Raw genomic sequence first — 13312 nt, 5'->3', positions numbered from 1 at the left:
ACTGGATGCGAATCCCGTTCGGATCAAATCAACTTACCGGATTTCAGGAGAAAGAACTTTTCATAAAGTTCAAGTTGGAAGAAGCTGTGTATAGCTCGGAAGATTTAAATTTCGAGCGGAAAGGCAGTATTGGTTAGCATGTCGAATTTTGCATGTGCGTGTGAATGATTCCTGATCTTAATCTATTGTTAGTACTGGGGAATTATGGCAAAGATAAGCGTGTCACCCGGGAATAATTCCCAGCGGAGCTGTGCTGCGATATGCACACAGATGTGTGTGTGTCAAAAGGAAGAATTTGTTGGGAAGTTGAACCACTGCATTCATTATTTGAAATTTGCATCATGAAAGCTGACCGCCATTTAATCAGTGGACATCTAATTGCCTGGACACGTCCTTTCCCAGTCAGTTATGATATGGTTAATGAAACCAACTACCTTTCCAAAATTAGCAGACCAAATTCCACTAGGTTGTAAGATAATACCACCAATAGATTTAGATCTACGCCTGTGTAATGCAGCACAACTGCAGAGCAGATGATCCAAAGTTTCACGTTCTATGCTATAGAAACGGCAGATATCGCTCTGAATCCGACCAATGTTCTTCAAATGATATCTACTCGGACAGTGCCCAGTTACTAGACCAGTGTATTTACTAAGAAAAAAATACAGATATTTGCACCTCTATAGTTTCTCCTTAGGCAAGCTGGCGTGTGTGTCCCAGGACCAAAGATTCCTGCACCTGTTTGTGTTCCAATTTTTGAGCCATCTGTGAAAATTTTTATTGAGCCTTGACGAACGCTTGGACCACCGACTTCCCAATCCGAACGCAACGTTTCACATATGTTGAAAGGGAGTGTCATAGTTGTCCTCTGGTTTCATCCAGTCTCCATTCATACTCATCACTGACTGATCCTCTTTGGAAGTATTGTAAAATGCTAAGGTGATCAACCAGATCCCTCGGTATGACTTTTTTTTAGACCTTTTGAGCCTCAGAGCACATCTTTCCGCTTCTAGATGCACGTAATCATGCAAGGGCAGCAGATGGACGATTTTGATGGGGTGCAGCGCATCGCACCCGTTATAGCAATACATACTAAATAGACGTTGTAGTTTTGCCAGCTTTCTAAGTGCGGTAGCCTCTTTCGTTTTTGGCCACCACATTAACGAAGCATAAGTTACTTTTGGACGGATTACTGATGTGTAAATCCACATTGTCATTGCTGGTTTCAAACCCCATTTTCTACCATCAATTAAGGAGCACAACCACAGGGCACTGGTTGCTTTGTTGATCACAGAATCAATCTGAGCATTCCAATTCCACTTGGCATCCAATATAACTCCTAGGTATTTGACCTGTTCACTATTATGGATCTGTTCTCCTCCATGCTTGAACTCCTTTAGTTTGAACGTCCTCTTTCTAGTAAAAGGAACGATTACTACTTTCGACGGATTAATGTTTAGGCTCTCCTTAATGGGTAAACTTCAGAGCCTGTTGCATTGTTTCTGAAATGATCCGTAAAGCGAACGACTTCGAAACCTTTCCCATCTAGGCTTCTTAGAAGAACATCTACAACTAAAGACCCCATTAGTGGTTAGAGGACTCTTCTTTGAGGACAACCTTTCCTTGCCTTTACTGTTGTAGATGAGCTTCCCAGCCCAGAAGTGATTTTCCTTTTTGCAAGCATAGTATGAATCCAGTTGACGACGTGCGTGTCGGAGTTCCTTTTCTTCAAGGCGTCAACCGTTGAAGAATAGGATGCGTTGTCAATAGCTCCTTCAATATCCAAAAAGGAACAAAGTGCGATTCCTTTAACTGAAAGTGATTTTTCGATTTTAGTTACCCAAGAATGGAGAGCAGTAACTGTTGATTTTGAAAATTGATACGCAAACTGGAAGTTAGATAATGGATGCGTTACCTCCTCGCTTAATTTCCTAAATCGGAAGGAGAATAAGAATAAGTACTTCTTATGAAAGAAGAAAGGACATCGGATGAATTCCTGCCCAAGCGGACGGCCCGAAATGAGCCATATAAGCAACAACAGCACGACAAACAGAGCGACAGCAGTGTGTACACGGATGTAGTGGTTCGATCTGATTAGATTCAAGAGCAACAATTCAACGGAGACGCTAGAGGTCGAGATAATACTGGAGGAAATCATTGAAGATACATTAGCAACAACTGACGAGTGACGACGAAAACTATGCGAAAGGTGGCAAACGGGAATAGGAAAAGGGTGAAGAATCCAGAGTACTGAACTAATACCAGCAGCGGCTTAAACAGCGAATTCAAACACATAAAGCAACCAACGATACAAACAAAATGTTTGCTACGACTACCACGACAAACTCTCTCAAGCTCGATATATTGCTTGCCTGCTTTGTTGCAATAATTATGGTTGAAGACATAGCTTGATCGGAATCGGGAAAAGACATAACAAAAAAAAAAATCCCATTAACACACGTGTATCATCCTCGGCTTTACTTCTTGAAGCAGTTTACTAACACTTTGGTCGTTTTCTTCTACCAGCCTGAGCGAGCTGTGTTGCAGGAGCTGTTTTTCATGGACAAATAAGAAGATTATATCACAGGGGGTGGCCAGTGAATTTTCATTTTAAAATTCCCGGTTTTCCCAATTCAAGTCTTTAAAAAATCCCGGTTGTTAATGTTTAACAAAAAACGAAATTGAACGCATTTTTAAGAACGTGCTGAAAGGAATTTACTGAAAGGATAAAAACAATTGATTTAAGAAGATTCCCAAGAATCTGAGGCTTTGAAATTTGTGTGGAGTCTTGAACTTGAACTTTTTTTTTCGAAATGTTTGATTAATAACAATCTTCGTGATGCAAGATTTGGAGTAATAATATTTAAATTGTGAAATTTCGAAAAAAAATTCAAGATAACACTTTTGAAAAAAAAGATATATCATACTTATGAGTTGTGGAGTCATAATTGTCACACTCTGAGACTTGGAAGCATTTTAAGAGTTACAACAAATTACAGAACAATCTATAGAATCTAGCGGACAAACCATGGAATTTTTAGTAAAATTTAAAAGAATTCAAAGTGTTGATTTCAAACAAATATTGAGAAGGATTCTCACACAGTTTTAGAAGGAGAAGTTCTGAGCAGAATTCCAGAATTATTCTGTCATGAAATCCTTAGAAATTGTCAGATGAATTTTGAGGGATTTCTGTGGAGAAGAATGCATGTTCTAAATTTAATAGTTAGGTAATTTTAGAAGATTTAAAAGGAAATTGTGAAAAACAAAACTTTGCGGAAAATTCCTACGTTATTCTGAGGAGATTTGTATGGGAGTCGTGGGGAAAATGACAGATGACGTTTAAGAAGAATTCCAAGAGAATTATGATCAGAATTCAACAAGAAACAGAGTTCTAAGAGTGTTTTGGCAATAATTTCAACCCTAGTGCGAAAGATTCATCACAGAACTATAACAAAAATGATTGCAAAAAAAATTGCTGATGATTAGAAAGAAATTATTTGAGGGGTTTATGTGGATTTTTATAATTAAAATTTCGAAAGATTTCTGCAGTTTTGAATAGAATTAAAATAAATTTTTGAAAAGATTTTCAAAGGAATCAAAGTCTCCGGATAGGCTCAAGGGAATTCTAAGAAGGATTCCAATTCAATTCTTAGAAGGGGTTGCAAGAGAATTCCAAAAAGAATTCAACGGTAATTATTACGCGGAGTGTTTTCAGAACAATTTCAAGATAATTCAGAGCAGGATTCCAAGTTAAATATGAAATTCATACCATGAGAATTTTGAACAATGAAAAATTAAAGCCCCGGAAAAGAATAATTCAGTTTCTGTTTTTACAAATAGTTGTTTCCCAAATCCAGCATCTTAAATATTTTCTTTTAAGGACCATGCACTTAACATCTGAAATTGAAACGACAAAAATCAGTTTGCAAAATTGCTGAGTGATTAAATTGTAAAAAAATAAGACGGGAAACTGAAGAAAACTATGCAGCAAATAGAGCAAGACATTCATTTGGTAAAGGATAACTCTGTTTTAATGGTTTATTCTGAAATTCTGGTGTAAAACTTTGTTCCTATGGTAAGGTTAATCTGACAAAGCTTTATCGTTCGGCGTTGACCGCTTGTCATTTTGTCATTTGGAGATATTTTTGATTCCTTGGGCGAAGAACAAAGTGCTACAGGCGAGAGAGGCAAGATTTACAAATTAACCCTTCGGCTCCGTAGAGGTTTATAAGACGTGGAGCCTACCAAAAATACAAATTGGAAAACAAAACTTGCAATATGAAGGGAGCGATGGGGTAAAATGGCCACCCTAAACTTGAAGTAAAATTTAACAAAAACTGAATAAAATTTCTACGATAAATTGAGTGATTATGGAGTACTTTCCCTAATTACATTGATTTTCAGAAAATTTCCTTTTCATTTGATGATGATTTATCACGAATCAAAAACAGACTAAATTTTGTTTTGTTTTATTCAAGAGATTTTCAGCCTTGGGCTGGTTCATCTCTTCAGACTAAAAATGAAAGAAAGAAAATCATGGAGGGTAAGACGGCCACATGAAATATATTATGATCCTGGCCACATTAAAGGTTACTGTCTTCGGCAAAATTGCAAGTAGGTCCAGGGGGATGGAGAACAGTAGTACTATGCGGCGCCAATGAGCAAAATATATCTTAAGATCTTTACTATTTAGAATATTTCCGTTTTCAGGAAGGTTGTTCAGCTGATCATTGTCTTGAAATTTGTGGGTTAGTTAGTTAAGAATTTTCTCACTACGTGACACTAGTCTACGTGTGGACTTCACGTAGATGTCCTGACTTCATAGATGGTGAGGATTTCACGGTATAGCTTATAGATACAGAAAGTTCACATGTACGCTAGCGCCGCGTAGTGAGGAAATTCCTAATTTACTTGTGCATCATCACCTTTTGGAATGCCTTGATCATCTTACTTATAATGCCGGTAACAGAAGCTTCTTAGAAGCCTGAACCACTTATGAATTGACTACTTTTACGGATGTTCCGGATTTTCTGGTGAATTCCCGGGGGCCTCCATATCCCGAAGGGGGCCTCCATATCATATAACTGATGACAGTTCTACAAATGTTTTCGAAAAAAGCCTGATATATTTATTGTTGTTTGCGCATTCAGTTTCAGGGGCCTCCCTTAGCTCAGTCGGTAAAGGCGCAGCTACAAAGCAAGACCATGCTGGAGGTGGCTGGGTTCGATTCCCGGTTCGGTCTAGAAATTTTCCGGGTTGGAAAATTTCTCGACTTCCCTGAGTATAGAAGTATGATTGGACTTGCCACACAATCATATCAATGCAAAAATGGTACAGGCATCGAAAGCTCTTAATTAATAACTGTGGAAGTGCATCTAGAACACTAAGTTGAGAGCACGCAGTAAGCTAATATGCGATATGCAATAAGCTTGAAATGCGACGACGAAGAAGAAGAAGACGAAGAAGAAGAAGAAGAAGAAGAAGAAGAAGAAGAAGAAGAATCATTCAGTTTCAACGAACCAAAGGTGGATACATATCAAAATGAAACAGCTTCTGTAATCAGACTGCAAACGACGTGTGCTTCTCTTAGTAAAATTACCTCAAAAATTAGGTTGAAATATTGCTCAAGCCATCGTTGGAAACATACCTGAAAAGAAAGGGAAATAATAAAAATTAGCATCTCTGAATGATGAATTTGTGTATTATTTATGCAAAGCGTCTATCGAGCATATCATGCTGCAGGTAGTGTATACAATTCTTACGAGAACGGTAGCAGTAGTTCTGATAACAGCCAGTAATCAAACAACTTTTTTGTAGATTTTTCACCTTCTTAAGTATCACCTTAAAAAAGATAATTTTACACATGTTTTATACAAAACTGTAAGAAAATCATTCTTACGTTCCCCGGTTGTAAGTTTTTTGTCAAACGACTGATTATAAAACATCGAGTTATAACAAAAAAAAATTCAATCATTCGCCTCGAAATGTCCAAAAACATTCAATCTCCGGAGCAATCTGCATTCCGGCAAAAGCGTGACTGCTAGCTTCGCCAGAGCCGGGTCAATATTCTCATTCTCACACCAGTTTTTTTTAACACTCAATTCTGGACCTGCTACAGCGCCCAAGCACCCAGGAGCATCCTCATCCTCGTCGTGATGAGCTTTTCAACCAACCGCCATTCTCCACCAGAAGCGCCAACATTGGGAAAACTATAGGTAGTCTTTTCTGGCCCGTTGCCACTCAGTGGAAATGCAAACAAAAAAAAAACACGAAAGGGTAATCACACCTGCCTTGTTCAATTCCCTTTCTGGGTGTGCTGCAAGAACATGACAGCAGAGGGGCACGACTCACGGATTATGTACGCTTGCAGTCTCTCTGTCGGCCGCATCGATGGGAAAATGAAAATCATAAACATTTTTCATGTCTGTGCTAGAGGGAGCGAATTCTCTTTGTCCCACAGATTCCTCGTAAGCTACCAGTGATGTCCCGAATAGAAATGTAAATACATTTAGCTTAGTGCGGGAATCGAAACAATTTTCTTCATAGCGACTGACGTCCCTATCCGCGAACAACAAAACCCATTTTGGAAATTGAGAGCTCATTGCTAATCGGGTACATTCGAAACAAGAACCAAACCAAAGCATCGCCAATATAGGCCTACAAGCGCGCTATACCAGTAATCCTGCAGGAGAGGCTCAAGAATGATTCCATTGAGGCAGGCTGCAGCAGCACGGTGCATCAATAGGCTGTTTCGATGGAGATGCACTGGCAAGGTGCATCTTTCGGTATGCAAAAGTTCTACTCACAGCCACAGTTCGGAGGGGCGAAATGCAAAAGCTCATTTCATCCCATCGCATCGGTTTATTATGCATCCCGAGTTGGAATGACGATGCTATTCACATAAATTTCCATATCGCAAAGGAATTTATCGTCTAGGAAAAATTCTAAACCCGGATGCTTTGCTTGGTGGGGAATGGGTGGAATGCAGGGAATGCCTTAGCAATGGTACCTCCGACTGAAGATTAGAACCGTCTCGACGCTCTTATTTATGGTTCTCTTTCTCCAGGGAAAAAAGTCTCTTTATATGACTGTTGAAACTGGGATTCGAGTGAGAGTTCTTTCTCCAGGGTTGTTGTCAAATGTACAGACTGTTAGAATGCTAATTCTTCGGGCAGGAAGGCAGCTACACACTCAATCTAATCGATTACCTCGGCATTTACTTTCACTGATTTCTCAGCAAACTATCTGATTGTTAGCTGAGATCGTAGCAAAAATCTAATTTCGGCTGTTAAAATTTCGGCAAAGACAATTAAGTGTGTAGGTGCTCCTAGAGAATAATGATTCGTTAACGTGCTAATTTATCATTTTCGGAGCCCTGCGACGATAGGAACCACCGAAACTCTCCAAGGGGCGCGTCGAGGAAGATAAATCACGAAATTTTGCCATAAGTGACATGAAGAAGGGGCTGTTGAGACATTTTCTACGGCAAGAAATATCCTGATAATCGTCCGACGAAGTAGAAGGATGATATGATTCATACTCAGAAAACTTTCAACGACTCGTCTCAAAGCAGCAGTAAAAGTCGCACTTCAGTTTCCTGGAAGCAGTAGAGTCCAAAGTACAGGGAACACAGCGAACTTTGAGGTTATAATGATAGTGGTTTGAATATTTAAAAACACTCCAAGAACCAAGGACCATTCGTTGGTGTTCAGAGACAAGACTTTACAACGACCGCAGTTTTTCTTGGAGAGGGATGATGCATTATTAATTCCTGATTCGGTGTGGAACCGAATGCGGTAGATAGTAAATAACCTGCGGAAGCACTCTCAACAGATCACTTCGAACGAGTGGCAAGTTGGTGGTACTTCTTTCCCAGCAAAGAAAGGAAAATCAATATTCTTTTTCGTAGGATACCTACTGTAAGGAACCACTTGGGTAGGAGACAAAAGTACGGCACGTGCAGCTAAGTATCGTGTTTTGTTGGTCGGTGTAGTCAAACGCAACCGCATCGTATTTCGGTAATCCTCAGCCATGAATGAATAGGTAAGCGAGCGAGCGACGGACCAGCAGAGAACGCCTATATCGATTAGCGGTGGCGGTGTAGCTCATTTTAAACCGTGCTCGGTTAGCTTTCTATTCATAGAGTAAACAAAACTGTCGGGGTGGAAAGGGAAGCGAACTAATTTGGTGTTGGTGACTCCCCCTCTCTTCTGCATGTTAAGGCAGACAAAACCAAGGCGTTTGGAGATACCAGGTGCTCTAACTTGTGAACTCAAAACAAGCAGCCATTTTTGATGGCCAATTTGGTACCGTTATGGACCGAAATCCAGACACTTTTTGAAGTTCATTATCAATATCTACCATGCTTAAGATAGCACGTAAATTTTATCATGACGTTCAGAATCATCTCTGATATTTATTATTGTGCTGCAAAGTAGACGTAATAATTAATTAAAAATCAAATATCATGATTACCAAACCGTCCGGTATTCAGGGCATAAAGGTATATGTATAAGCATCTAACGCGAGCTAAGTACTCCGCTAGGATAGCTTATGCCTTGAAAAGGAGACTCCCTTTTAGAAACTGATGTCTTCGAAGTTGGGCCTGCCTTTTCAAAAATGATAACACTGCAATTTCCTACCACCTTTTGTCCACAAACTGAGTATTTAAGAACACCTTGTATTTCCAGACGCCTTGGACAAAACAATGGATTTGTAAATGATAGCTGGAATCGTATAAGTTACTGGCTTTTGGTGAATACCTACTGCTTGTACCAGAGGGAAAGAATAATCCAGGATCGTCTTTCATAACGCAGCAATGGGATAATGAGCTTTTGTTGGTCGTTGTAAAATATCTACAATACTTTGCAGACAGAAGGTAAAACTGTTTATGCATTTAATATATTGAAATTGTACCTTTGAAAATGTTGAAAATATGCATCTCCTGGTCTATCACTTTTCCGATGGAAAATAATTCATTACAATTTCACATAGCACCACCAAATCACATGAACCTTATGCGTCCAATGAAGTTTATGTGATTTATCATTACATGAATATTATATATATATTAGACCTGTTCATTTTAAACGAAATGTTCGGAATGTAACGGGTCAACCGTGATTACTGTTCGTCATGTTAATTTGAACTTCTGTGCAAATTTTCAGCAAAATCGGTGATGATTTAGAGGTGCTTCAAGTTAATTTTATGTTTTTAAGGTAATTTACGGCTTACAATATTTGTATCTCGAGACTGAAACAACGAAAGCTGCTGTAACAACTTTCATAGCAAAGTTTAATGTGTTATGTATCAACTTTGTAACCAAAGGTTGACTATTCGAAGTGATTTTATTGAAGTTTGACTTAGTTTCATGCTTGAAGATATCTTAAAAAGTGAAGAATTTTAAAGTATTTGTTCTACGAATTTTCCACCCATATGACATAAAAATGTGTAGTGTACGGCATAATGTTCCTCATATTGTTCTAAAAGTTTCGTTCCAACATAGTTTTCGTGTATATTTCATAGATTGAGAGATAAAAATCAGAAAAGATGCCGTTTTAGCTAAAATTCACAAGACAACAGAACCAATAAAAGTCAATTAGATTGACAGAACATAGTTGCATTGCTTTTCAATGACGACCGATGACTGTTTCATTGATATATGATTTTTTCATAACTATGAATCCTCAGTAGACGTGTTTTTTATCAAAGGCAAGTGTCACTCGAACCATAACAGCAATTTATAAAATAACGAATATTTTGAATGGCTCGGCTGGCTGGGTTAAATGGCTCATAACTACGACAGCAGCACCCTGGATTTGTTCTTTTTTTTTTGTTCGAAATCTTCGACATTTGTCAATGTTTTATCTACCTTGATAATTAAATTACTGAACAAGATTTCTTTGTAATGTTCTCAATACTTGCTTTAGAATCATTCCTCTACAGAGCTCCTTACAACAGTCCTCTAAAGTAAACATGAGATTCTCTTTGATCTTTCCTTGTAATTTTTTAAACAACTGTCCTGAAATACTCTGGAGAACAATCCAAAAAAGTCTTGGTATTCACCTTAAGATTCCCTAAAAACTCAATGATTTAAATTTAAATTTATTCTCATGATTCAATATAAAATTCGCTTGAATTTTCCTCAGAACTCCAATGCAATTCACCTCAGAAATGTCTTGAAATTTTGCTCAGAATAATCTTGGAGTTCTTTTCATAATTCTTCTGAAAATTCACTTGGAATTCTCCCAAAAATCCTCAAGCAATTCTTATCAGAATGCCCTTGGAATTGGCCTCGGAATTCCCTTGAAACTTTTCTCTGAATCCCTTGGGAATTGCAACCTCCAAATTCGATTCTATTGATATTTTTTTTTTGAATTTTCTTGGAATAATCTTCAAAATTTCTCAGGAATTTACCCTACAAATTAGTTAGTTCCAATTTTTTGCCGAGATTTGCACAGCCGAGTGCTCAGCAATCTGTTTTACTGAGATCCCAGTAAAACTGATTACCGAACGCTCGGTTGTGCAAATCTCAGCAAAAAAGTGAAACTATACTCAGAATAGCCTTGAAGTTCTTCCCGGAATTTATTTGGAGCCCTGACCAGAAGTCTATATAAATTCTTCTCAGAGCTTGTAATTTGGAATATTCATGGAGCACCTACGAATTATACACGGAAGACTTCTTAAAATTCCCCTTCTCACAATTATCTAGGAATTATTCCTCCAGTTTATTTGGAGACGTAGTCTGAAATACCATGGTGAGCAGTTCCACGCCAAATGACGAATTGGAAAAACTCGTCATGCTTTCTGCAACGTGGGGCTTTAGGTAGTGATGAAACGCCGCTAGAACTATTCCACACTCTACTGGAACTATCAACCTACCCTCTTCAGACCTTTCTCTAGCTTATACATTATCTCACTCTGGATATATGGAATGTTTCATGCACTACTTCTTACTATTTCCTGGAATGTCCACAGATCTTATCAACCATCTTACGAAAGTTCTTCAGATTTTCCTTCGAAATTCTTAATGCTTATCCTGAAAGTTTTCCGAAAATTTCTAAAGATGCTCCAAAAGTCTTTTGGTATTTTTTGTATCTTGCTTGGAAAGTTCTGTACTTCCACAGAGGAGAGCATTCACATAAAGATGAAGGTTTGCGAAAGTTGTGATCGGCCAGATGTTAGGTATCGAAAAATAGGAGGGAGGAGAGGGCTACGAAATGTATGCACGGTGCCTACGCAGTTAGTTCATTTTGTGACTGGTGTTTTCCCACCTGACAGTGCTTCTCGCCATTTTGTACCGAAACCGAATTCGAATCCAATGCTATCAGGCAAAGGCCTCTGCTCGTCCTTTTCTGTACATCGAAGTCGTCTTAAATCCACTCGATCTATGTCGTCAGTCACGCTACCTGCAAAAGGCTCCGCAGGACGCCTTCCACCTGGTCGATAAAGCTTGTCCGCTGCTCACCCCATCGTCTAGTTCTTGTCGGATCGTTTTCGAGAACCATTTTCACCAGATTGTCGTCTGATATTCTTACGATGTACCCAGCCCACCGTAATCGCCCAATTTTTGCAGTGAGCGATGGACGATGGGTGATTATCCCTGTAGCTGATGCAATCAGCAGTTCAATCACCTCCTTTACATTCTATCATCCATCTGGAATCCACTGGGTATACTACACCGTCTGTTCGAACACACCAAGGTCCTCCACAGTTATAGTCGCAGACTCGTGGCCGATTTGTAGATTGTCAACTTCGTACGATAGCGAACTTTATTCGATCGGAACATCCTTTAGACTCCATAGTAAGCTAAACCCTCTGCCATAATGCGTTTTTTAATTTTTCTGTTTGTGTCATTATCGGCGGTCACCAGTGAGCCCAAATAAATCAAATCGTTAACCACGTCCATTTCATCGCCATCAATCCGAACTCGTGGTGGGAGGCTCAATGACAAGTCCAAGCGCTTGGCCTCAGCCTTGAGTACGTATACACCATCGTCTCAATGTTCCGTGCTGTGAAATCGACGTTGGTGAAGCCAAGAAGCTAAACGAACTTCCTGAAGATCATCACACTCTTCTGATCGCACCTTATAGAGCAATATTAAACATCAGACACGAAAGTTTATCACCATGCCGTAACCCTCATCGAAAAGCAAAAGGACTCGAGAGTGTCCCCGAAACTGAGACAACGCACACCACTCTAATCATCGTTGCATTGACCAAATGTGTCTGTTTATCTGTGGGTAATCTTCGTTCCGGAAATTTTTTGTCAAAATTCTTTAAATAGCTCCACGGAATTACTAAACGGTGCATAAGCAAAAGCTCTAAGGGACGCGGCCAAAAAAAATTGAATGGACAAACATTCAAAATGGACAAAAGATCAAAATGAACTGAAGGTCGCAAAAGCCAACGTCAAAATCGACAGAACTGCTCATGATATAAATTGTAAGAACCTACAGAATTGTTGAATGTAGTTCAAGTAGTTGAATGTATTCGTTTCAATAATTTGTGTAATGAAATTCAGCCACCCCACTCATATGCTGGACAACATACAGCTGAAACTGCAATTTTTGATCATTTGAATATTTGATTCTTCAACTTTGAGTCTGATCTAAGTCCTATTATTATCATCCAAAAAGCATTATTATTATAGGGTAAAGGCTACAACTTCAAGAAACTTTCGATAATTTCAGGAAAATGTAAACTTCAGAAATGTGTAGCAACTTCCAGCAAATCTCCAATTCTGAGAACTTCAAACATTTCCAAGTAAGTCCTTTAGGAAACTTTGACCAATTTTTGGAAACTTTTGAATAAATTAGAATATTTCAGAAAAGTTTGCAGAATTTCAAGAAAAACAAGGAATTCCAAAAATTATCATAAAATTTGAAAAACATAGAAAAATTCCTTAAAACAAATAATTCTTAACTCCTGCTGAACAAAAACAATGTTCAACACTAGAGCCATTTCCAGAAATATCAAATTGACCCATTTAAAAATAAAATGTCCAATACATTACACTTTAAACAAACAATATAAATGGAGTTGGGTCGGCCTCCCTTAGCTCAGTCGGTAAAGGCGCAGCTACAAAGCAAGACCATGCTGGAGGTGGTTGGTTTCAATTCCCCGTCCGGTCTAGGAATTTTTCGGGTTGGAAAATTTCTCGACTCCCTGGCATAGAGTATAATTGGACTTGCCACACAATTATACTAATGCAAAAATGGTACAGGCATCGAAAGCTCTCAATTAATAACTGTTGAAGTGCATCTAGAACACTAAGTTGAGAGCACGCCATATGCTAATATGCCTTAAGCAAT

The 13312-nt window shown here is 38.7% G+C and overlaps 1 protein-coding gene across 9 annotated transcripts in view; it reads right to left on the bottom strand.

The window, feature by feature from the left end:
- Positions 1 to 13312, bottom strand: part of Svil (Supervillin) — an 807253-nt gene that overhangs the window by 116593 nt on the left and 677348 nt on the right. The window lies entirely within an intron of this gene.

The sequence above is a fragment of the Ochlerotatus camptorhynchus genome, unplaced genomic scaffold (assembly GCF_037179485.1).
Source record: "Ochlerotatus camptorhynchus isolate MF236.1 unplaced genomic scaffold, CSIRO-AGI_Acam_v1.1 ptg000328l, whole genome shotgun sequence".
Taxonomy (NCBI): Eukaryota; Metazoa; Arthropoda; class Insecta; order Diptera; family Culicidae; genus Ochlerotatus; species Ochlerotatus camptorhynchus.
This window is presented reverse-complemented; position numbering and strand designations above follow the sequence as displayed.